Below are 11,013 nucleotides of genomic sequence, written 5' to 3' on the forward strand. Positions count from 1 at the left end.
TTCCCTCAATGTGAAAGTAATTTCATATTCCTCTGAAAAGCAACATGGCTACTGAGGCTTGGGTCTCGAGATGAGTAATGAAGAGCACTCCACAACAAGATGCTTGTCTGGTCATTTACATACAATTTCTCAGACAAAGATGCAAATGTAATGTGACTAGTTTGGTGGGGACTTAATGCAGGACTTGTGCGCCTGTGTAAACACAGCAGCCGGTCCGTTCTACTGAGCCCACAGCGTTAGCATCAGTAGTTTGATTACCCACGTGCATTTGATTTCCTGTTTTTCCTCCTGACCATGCCACACATCAAACAGCATTTCATGCATCTCAAATCTAAAAACGACGGCCATAACGCAGCTGCTGAGCCTGCGTCCCTCCATGTGTCAGTTTAAGTGACGACTAGAGGAGGAAGAAGGGGGTGGAGGGTGTAATAGGATCCCAGAGAATTACTGGTACCTCACTGTTGTTCACCTTCTTTTTAATGCTTCTGTGATCTCCTAATAAGAGAAGGACTTTCCGTTGCCGTATAGGTGTTTTCACTTCTTATCGTTGTGTGTAGAAATTTTGCTAGCAAGAACTCGGCAGCAGTTCTGATGATCAATTTTTAAACTCTGCATGTCCTCCTCATTTGATTGCGATCTCTCCTATATCCTCTTGTTAAAAAACAATCACAGTTTTACTTGTAGGGAGTTGCGGGCGCAGGCAGACGGTCTATTTAGTCGGGCAATGCTTACCTCATATATGAGACGGTGTGGGAGAACCTATTGTTGGAATAAATCTTCTCCCTCTCATTTGAATCACTGGGAATGACTGATCATCTGTCACAGGGGAGGAGAGAAACCAAAGTACTCCAAAGAGAGAGCAGAGGTGTAACTGCACAGAGGCGGCCGTATTACCAGAGATATTCCTCAGGATTACGTGCCCCTTCAACCCAGGCCAGGAATTTGTCAGCAGAAGTGCAGATATGGCTCTATCAATAATCCATGGCATTGTGTATTTCCCAACTGATGCCATTATACGGCTGGGGGATGACAGTACTAGCCAACTCCATCATCTTATCCACAGAGACCAGGATCTCATAAAGCGCTCTCAACATAGACATCTCATATAACGGGTAATAACTCCAGCCAGTTAATACAGGGGAATTATCAAGGAAAGGAGCGATGAACCCAGCAAAAACTGGGACGGCCAGCGCTGTAATATGGTCTTTGAGCTGCAAGAGAAAGGGGGAAACATGTCAAAGGAGCGGGAGGGACAAAAAAAAGGGAGGTAGGAAATAGACAGGGGCAATGAGAGAACATGTGAGATAAGAGGGGGAGAGTTGGCAAAAGATAAGAGAGGGGAGGAGAGAGAGAGGCAAGGCTGCAGCACTGAGCGGAGGAAGGAGGGTAAGGGGGGTTTAAGAGAGACAAATGAGGTAATGATATAACAAAAAGCTGTGTGAGGGCAGAGAAGCAAGAAAGTATTGTTCTGTTTTTTAACTCTGCTCCACTGGAAGCCATCAGAGAGTTTGAGGATCTGCCTTTATAACAACTGCAGTGAATCGGAAGGTACCTTCACAGGAGACTAATGAAATCTTAAAGTAGTCGTCTCCCTAAAGAAGCTGAAAACTGTCTATATTTGCTTTTTATTGCTGTATCAATCTGAGTGTTCACTAAGACTGTAACAGGGAAGAAGCCTATTTATTTTAAGTGATTGTGTAAGAAAAAATGGATTCTAGGAATTAGTACATCTTGGACGTTGGCTGTTGATATAAAAATGTTTTGGATAATTCCCATGTAAAATAAATAAAAATGCCAAAATCGACAGACAACAAAATGTTGTTGTTAATTAATTTGTGAATTTTTTGACCAGAGCCAATCGATAGACCAGATAGACCAACCCCAATGAGCACAGAGCAATATTTCAGTGGAAGGCTAACCAAAGATGCATTATAAGGATTTATCATGTGTGCACAGTACCACAGTAAAGGGTCATTTGTCGTTTCACGTTTTGTTGACGATTTCATAAGTTATATCTTATGTAAAGGTCGTCCCAGGATCGTCATACCTTTGATTCCACTGCAGAAGCTTCAAACACCCAGCAGGTGGTAAATGTCTGCAAAACTAAAGGATCCTTTGTTTCTGCTGTTGAAATACCGATTATATGGTATTTACTCAACATAACCGTTTGATGTGGGAGTTTGGACAGCAGCGCATTATCTCTCAAGGAAGTTAATGTAGAGCAGGACGCCATTTCATGTAGTGCAGCTAAACTTGACTATCGCTCTGTCTCGTGCTCGGTCATTTGTGCCATGCCTTGTCAAATTTGTCTAGTGTCACTGCTCATTAAATCTTAAGCAAGGAGAAGAATAAGCGTCTGGCCTCCACCCTTTATTGGCCCTTTCAGTCTTGCAAGTGGGTGGGTGCCAGCTGCAAGCTCTATTAGTGAGGATAGGGACAGGAGGGAAGAAATAAATATATAATAACGCCACCCACCAAGCAAAGATATTCAGTGTTTGCATTTCACAGGACAATAAAGAGAGCCATCTGTTCCTGTCATTCGTGCTTTATTGTTTTCCTCAGCGGGCCGCTCACTTTGGATCATAGCATAAGGGCCCTCCCCATCCCACGTACTCTGTACTCCAGACCCCAGACATACACGTACTCCAGTTTATCTGTGTGTACAAAAGAACATTAACACACACAGACAAGCGGCCGTCGTCTTTACACTTGGCCTTGCACACTTGAATGACAAGAAAAATATCCAAAGGAGATTTTTTTTTTTTTTGTAGAGAATTTTAAAAGCACCGAATGCTGAGAAAGCTTGTACTTAATTCGTCTGCAAGCTTTCTCAGATAGACGTAGAGATCCCACTAATAAGGCAAATAAACTAAGACGTACAAGAGGATCGACAACTTCGGGGAATATCACCCCTAGTCTACAGTCGAGTATTTTTCATTATCATTTAAAGAAACTATTTACTGACATCAGGAATACATTCAGAAGTATTTCCTTTTCATGGATTCATATAAAGTTTGGAGTGCACCTGCTGTTCTACAGTCTTGTTTCCAAGTTCGGTTAAGGTTGGTCCGTGGATCAGTTCAAGGCAACAAAACAAATTTTTGTTTGTTATTTTATAGCAGAGTTAAGTTACTATCATTGCATCATTGTTCCAGTGCTAAAGACAATGTTTTATATTGTCTTACTCCATAAATGTACAAAAAGCACAATGCCAAACAAAGTAAACTAAAATAATTCAAATTGAGTGCAGTTTACTTTGAATACAAAAATGTGATGTTTGCTCAAACTGTGCTCTGTAATGTGATTGTTTTGTTTTTTTTTAGTTTGTTTAGGTTTATTTTTTACAAAAAGTTACAATTTTTCCACTTCAGGCCCAGTGTAATATTACACTCTTCTCTCCGTGCCTGTGCTGACCCATACTAGTAACATTTACCAACAGAAATACAAACCACAACTGGTCTGTATAAAACATACGACTAGTTTTCAAAAGGTTTACCAAGACAAAACTGTTACATTGACTTAAGAAATGTACAGCCCCAGAGGGACACCTTTGAAATGCCTCGCTCTCTTCAGTAGTACTGTAGTAGTACAGAGCGCCTGGCAGCTGGTTGGTGAATAACTCAGGGGTAACCAAGCATCACTGAGACTTAAGCAGAAGTACATGCATGATGGAATGCATAGTTTAATTGAGTACTGAAGGGTATAACAATGAATAAAACGGTGCACTGGAACAATATTTAAAAGCACATCTTAGTTGTTAATAGGTTTTTTTTTTTTTCTACAGCAAGATGACGAGATCAATTTTAGTCCCATGTCTGTAGCATAATTATACTGCTACAGTCTGCTGGTAGCCTGAACTCAAGCATAAAAAATGAGAACACTAGGAAAGTTGTAGTCTGGATCTGTGACACTATATAAAAAAAAAAAAAATTCTGCTTAGCAGCACCTGGAAAATGACAATTTTACTGAGACTGAGACTGTTTCATGTCCTGGTTAAAAGATAACCCAGCACCCGCAGAGCTACAAACAACGGCAGCCAGCAGATACAGCGGAAAGTTTTCTAACGGCAGCCACCCCAAAAAAAACACCATCATTCTTGCCAATAAATGCGTTCTTCGAGAGGCTTTATGTATTTGTGACTGCTGTTTAAATATACGCTGCAATAATCCCACGGACACCAGGGACGAGCCGACGTTCATCGGTGCTATTTTCTTACCAGCGATCCGACTGAGCACAGGATTTGCAGGTGCTTTTCCATCACAGTCAGCAAGGTTAAACTCCAGAGAAATTAAACAAATTGCTCCTCTAATGCAGAGTAAAACAAATGGAGAACTTTACTGCACATGTGGAACCCTCTTGGGTTCTAATTATGTAAAACTATAGACATCAGAAGGCACTGAATTCTTTAATGAGCGCTTGAGAGAACAAAGGGAATTTAAGTGCATGTTAATAAGCGGAGCGAGACAACAGGAGGAAACAAAATGCCACAGAAAGAATACCCACAAAATAAACAGGGGGCATTTTCTGTCTTGCCACCACCTAGCTGTACGGTAGCACCTTATGTGTCTGCTACGTGGCGTGTAACTGGACAGTTGAGATAAATGTATTTCTCACAGTTGTTTAATGGCTGCTGAAATAAATGCACTGTTGAAGTGCTAATAGGTTCTCCATGGAAACGACAAATAATAAATGGAGATAAATTGAGTGCCAGGGAAGAGATTTTGAGATTAAGCCTTTCGGAGATTCTCTTCTCTGAAAACCTGCAGTTAACAAAGTGATGACTTTCTATTGACCAGCGCGAGGCATTTACTAACCCCCAGGTTAAACTCCATTTGTCAGATCCCACGTCTGCTTGTGGCCTCCATATTGCCACAGGCACAGTTCCATTTCTATTTATTCAATAACAAGTGTGACTGTGCTTGAGGTGTTCTTCTCGGTAGGCTGGCCTGTCATCGTCGATAAAGACGCACACGCGTGTCAGCGGAAGGAACGCTGTCCAAGTAGTTCATTTCTGATCATGAGCCAAAGTGGATCCCACTTTCATCCTTACTGTTAACGCTGTATAATGTTCCGAACCAGGGAACAGAGTTGGATTGTTTTTATAGTCACGCACCTGCTGTTCTGTTGCACAGCATTGTAATTCACCATGTATGTATATGCACACGTCCGTAGGCTGCAGTCAGCTGGTGGCATACATTAAGCTGCCACTAAACCTGTTAATTTTCCTACAATTTCACATCTCTGATGCTATTGGTGAAAATGCAAAGGCACAGAAATTCCTGTAACAAGGGGAAATGCAAAACAAATGTCCTTGCTAATGAGCAGGTAAGCTAAATGTAATAATTTACACAAGGTGACAATTCACTTCTGTGACGCTCCGTTAATGAGCCCATATACTGATGATGTATGATGATATGTTTTGTTTTTTGTTTTCCGTTCTACTAAAGTAGCACACAATAACTCTTGGAGTCAAAACATTAAAAACAAACTACAATAGCTTCTGTCTGATCAAATGTGGAAACAGATGAACACTGGCACATTAAACTTGTCTGCACCGCTTGCAGCTTGATACCTTTGTGGCTGACGCTAATAAAATACTGATTAAAGTGGAGCGGTTGCCCGGGCACTGACATACCCCTGATCGCTTCTGTTTGTGTTTCACACTGTGATATCAACAGACAAATGCTGGTCATGGTTATAAGCTTCTCAATTGGCAGATTCAATTGTCACAGCTATTTACAGCAGCTATTAAAAAGGGGGAGTTTCTGTGTGATAAGTGGAAAAAAAATGGGGGGTAGACTGAAGAGATGTGCACCAGGATTCGTGTGTGGAGGATAATAAGAATGAAATCGACAAAATATCTATTGTCTCATTGTACTGTATATGTGATGTCATCAATGACATTATCACTTTAGATAAGCCATTTTTAATCATTTTTTAAAATTCCCTAAAAGGGAAATACATTATTTTCAGTTTAATTATCCAGTTGCATACAATTACCAAAGAACTCAATGAAATTCATAGAATACAATCGAATGACAGCCACACAACTTTGTTGTCGTCACAGGTGTTAGAGAGTGATTACACATGTAGCTGTTTCTCTAAACTGCAGTATGGAAGAGTCTGTCTGTCTGAGGCCAGTTGTTGTTGTTGTTGTTGTTGTTGTTAAAGTCGGAAGAAACATCACTTTCCCAAACTATATTTTTGTTTCCATCCTGTTGTGTTTCTTTACTCTGAGCTTAAATCAGCAGCTGCTGTGGATACGACAGCAGACACAGCCTCAGCTCTAAAGAGAGATACGGCTGTTTATAACCATCATCGTTCATTCAGTCTGAATGATTTCACACAGTGTGAATAGTGTCACCCGTGGCGTCACAGGATGCTTTTTTTACCTGCCCTTCTCATATCCATTTGTATATCATGGAGCAAAACAAACATTCGGAGGACATCACTGCATTGTTGAATGTATTTTGAATGACTTCAGATATATCTAATCAATCACAATGAAGTAGTCTTTCTGGCAGGTTAACAACTTATAATGGACAAAACATGACTGTGATGGCGATGCTTCTAGGTCCAACATGACTGTTACCAAAAAAACAAGTTACTGTATACCTGACATCTATGGGTTAAAGCTGACGATTAGAGGTGTTTTGAATGTATCAAACACATTACATCACATCACCGTTTAAAGAATAAACAGGATGTAGACCACAACTGTCACCAAACAAGGGTAGGAGGTAAAGTTAAAAAAGGTCACAAGCAGCATCACTCACAGACAGCAGCAGGGTTTTTATCTCCCAGAAATGAATGTGAAATTGTGAAACAAAATCTATTTTCTGTCATTTTGCTAGTCATTGACATACAGTATTTGATGTTGTGGATTCAGATGTGGATTAAATGAATCCAGCTGACACTATCATGTCACTTACACATACCCTGCATGCCCCTTGTGTGACCAGTAGTTTTTCACAGCCTGTAATTTAACATAAAACACATACATACGTACTTGTTCTTTTCCATTCTCTGTACAAGGAGATGTTAAATCCCCTCTGCCAACACTGACTGAACGACCTACATTTTCTCAATGACACGGTTTATTTCCCACAAAGGAGTGAAGATCAGTCACAGCAGGTGAATGAATAAGTGATGTCCGTTAATGTGCAGACCCACCGGACGGTACTGTCGAGGTCTGGGGTTCATAGAACCGACCAGTGCATCTGACTGAAAATGGATGAAGAACAAGACATGATCGTAACCTGGAGTGATGCAATATTTAAAAAGCTCTTGGATGTATAGGTTCCTTTAGGGGGAAAAAAAGTAGTTTCTTTTCACAGAAATCATAGAGTATAGAGTAAGTAAGACGTCTGACTCAATTCAGAGTTCTTGCAAATAACCATCATAAGAAAAAAAAGAACATTTTCCCTTTTAAAGGAAGTCTTTTCTGAATCACTTTTTATGATGTGTCATTATCCGCCGTTATGTGTCTAGACCTGTGGTTCCCAAAACCATTTCTGTGGCACTCCCTTTTTATGTGCAGGACTACTGCAGAGCCCCCCTACTTCAACACATTTACAGCTTTTGCTTTAAAACTCCACTTATTTACGTCACTAATATCATGCCAAAGTAAATAAATAAATCATTAAATTAAAAATAATTTATTACAATGAAATGTATTTGGGCTGCTGCACCCCAACGTAGTGCCACCCAAGAGCAGCCACCCTCACTTTGGAAACCACTGGTTTGGATAGTAGAGGAATTATTATGAATTTACTATTACATAGTAAGAAACATAAATAGGACTCAGACTGCAGGGCTCCCACTTTAGGTGACGGGCATGAGGAAAGTAATGCAACAGCAGAGTAATACATGTAGGTTGTATGAACCACGCTCCGGCTCTGTGTTCCTGAAGTTCAGAGTCTTCGTCTGTCAGGAACAGCAGCATAATAGCATTACAGCAGAATAATGCTGCACCTGACAGGAGCTCCAGCGGAACTTTGGTGGTGACAGAAGATGGTTGGTGTTGAGATGAAGGAAGATGAGGAGTAAAATTCCTGGTATTCCTTTATTTAGTATTTTTTTGTTTAGTTCTTTTTTTGCCTGTGCTTGGCTATCTTTTTGATGGTGTGTTTAAATATTCAGATCTGTTTCATCATAGCAAGTTTTTGTTTGTTATAATGCTTTCAACCACCTCAAATCCTTTAATCAGGAAAGTAGTCAAGCGTTCATTCCATGGTTATTCATCAGCACTTCAAAATAATCTAGATTATTTTGTTCTCTATTTTTACATATCCTGCAACAGCACAGGATGAAGAAAAAAAAGCTTTGAGAGTGTTTCAACCTATTCTATTCAAATTGCACAGCAACGCCTTTGATTTCTATAGTCCAAAGTAAGGTAAGCCCCAGGGCGGTGACTGGCTGTCATCCCTCCCCTGGGGGCAGGAACTGCACTCTTCAGCTCCCTAATGATGCGCCTGTCTTTTGAACGAAGAAGCCCATGCCATGGTCTATCACTTAGCAAGCTTAACTTAGCAGGAGGTGGTGGGTTAGACAAAGAGGGAGAGAGACAGAGGCAGAAACACAGAGAGACAGAGGGGAGATGGTGTAGGTTTGGCTTCTGGAAGATAAAAGCTGTCCCTTTTCAGAATTTCAAGCAGAATTGTGGCAGGTTTAAAACGGGCTCTCCATGACAGCTAGCATGACTCGCTTGTTGCAGTGTGGCATATAGGTCAATTAATTTTGCCATTCAGACAAAATAAGTCAACAACTGCCACTGAAATTAATAGAATTTAATACATGACAGTGTTCTTGAGAGAAAAGAGAAATAAAAAAAATCCCTCAATCCACCATCAAATGCAGCAGTAGAATCCAATCCATTGTGCTTCTCATACGAATTAGGTAATTGGAGACAGGCTGCAGTGAAATGCATATTGTATAACTGACAGGCAGTAATACAGCTGTTGTTGTCCCATTGACACACAGTAAATATGAACATTCTCAGTCTGGAGGACTTGGCATAATCGCTGTTTACCCATTACGTTCTCCTCTCCTCTGCTGAATGGCAGCAAACACAGTCAGATTGCCCTCAATCACTCAGTAATTGATAATGCAGCATTTCATGCCTGTATTACCAGGAACAGACTTGCTTCAATTTCACACCCAGGCACACACACACACACACACACACCTCCTGGACTACCATTCTTGTCCAAATATTTTCCAAATATCCCAAGGTTTCCTTTACCCCAACTGTTGCTCTCCCAGAAGTCACTTGTTTCTTTTCAAATGTTTATATGATCTGATGATTTTAAAGTTGATGTCTACGGCAACTTTTTCTAAATGAATATTGTTCCTTAATATGAGTAACAGGAATTGGTCAAAATGGTCCATGGCTCAACTGGTATGGAGACACGGAGAAAGAAAGATAAATTGACTTAATTTAGAATGAGATAGATGGATAAAAAACTCCATTAATCCCTTGGGAGTTCCTTCAGGAAATTAAGGGAGAGAATCCGGAGATTTCCAATTACTTTATGTATTTAATGTCTAAAACCAAGAATGAACCTTAGGTTACTTTTATGTTTACACATGTTTATATATATATATAAACATGTGTATAGCCTCACTGGCTCCCTCCCCCATGTAGTTATAGAAAATAACCTCAAGTGGCTATATATTTTAGCCCTTGACATTTAGCATTGTGCTAAATTAGCAGCTTTTTGCTTTTACATTAATGGCTTGTAAAGCATATGGCAGATCCTCCCACAGGTAGGAACTGGAGGTGCATTACATTGTGGGGATTGGGGATAATATAATATAATATACTGTACCCTTGAAGTCAGTAGAAGATTTCATGGCTGAATTGGATTAAAAGACTGGACAGCTGAGCAGCCTGAGGTGGCAGCCAGTGGCCACCAAACCTCTGTCTTCTTTAGGGATATGACGCCTGCGGTCGTCCATGAACGTTCAGTCCAGAACAAGTCTTGGATTTAATACAACCCACACCATCTGACATGGATTAAACAGTTATTCCCTCCTTGACTGCCAAACACTAACAGAATATATTTTTGGGTGGATATTTTGATGTAGGGCATACCTTAACATTTATGTTCTGTGGTTATTACACCTCTCTGCACTTTGTCAGTTTGTTGAGCTAAAATGAGGCTTTGAGTGAATGGAGAAGATCCGTTTTCTTTCTAAAACTCTGACCTAATAGAGCTACTGCGTGCTCCCAGACAGATTAGCACTTGATTTATATCTGCATATATGTACATATGCTCTTCATATCTTTGGTTAAAGCAGAGTTTGGCGACTGTAGACTACCAGGAGTCCTTTAAAATCCCTAACTTCCACAGCGTACCCTAGTACAAGCAGCTGGTTGCAACTTCCTTATGAATATTCAGATGAAAGATAGAACCAGTTTCCTTAAAATGCCTTTGAAATAAAGTCACAGCCAAAAAAAAAAACAGGGAGTGTGAAATGGGAAGGTGGGGAGAAATGAATGTTGAGGCAGTGATATCATCTGGAGAAACCTGTGGGAGATGAAAAATCAAGGAGACAGGGGAAGATACAGATGCAGAAAGTGCTCCGGGACGGGAATGCACTCGGGGAGTAAGAAAAAGCACGGCATCTTTGCATTTAAAAACACTCAGGCAACTTTGCAATATAAAAGGCAGAAGTGGGAAGGCAGGACACAAAGGAATATTCACAATGCCTTGGCAAAAAAAGACGCAGCCAGACTGTTTCTTCTGCTTCCTCGCTCCTCTGCCTGGGTAGCGTCTCTCCATGTTGATCACGATTTACCGTCTGAAGATGCATTGGCAGTTGTTGACAGAGACAGAGTTTGTGATAGTAGTCATACCTATTCCATCGAGATAGGGGAGAAACGGGTGAGGAGGAGGAGGATGTGTTCACTCCCCCCTCTTGTTTTCTTGCTGACTCTAAACTGTGTTTACTCTTTCAACGCTGTCATCCGAAGGTGTGCAGGGCTGACAAAACTTTCCTGCCAGCGGA

The sequence above is a fragment of the Cynoglossus semilaevis genome, chromosome 3 (genome assembly GCF_000523025.1).
Source record: "Cynoglossus semilaevis isolate Cse_v1.0 chromosome 3, Cse_v1.0, whole genome shotgun sequence".
Classification (NCBI taxonomy): Eukaryota; Metazoa; Chordata; class Actinopteri; order Pleuronectiformes; family Cynoglossidae; genus Cynoglossus; species Cynoglossus semilaevis.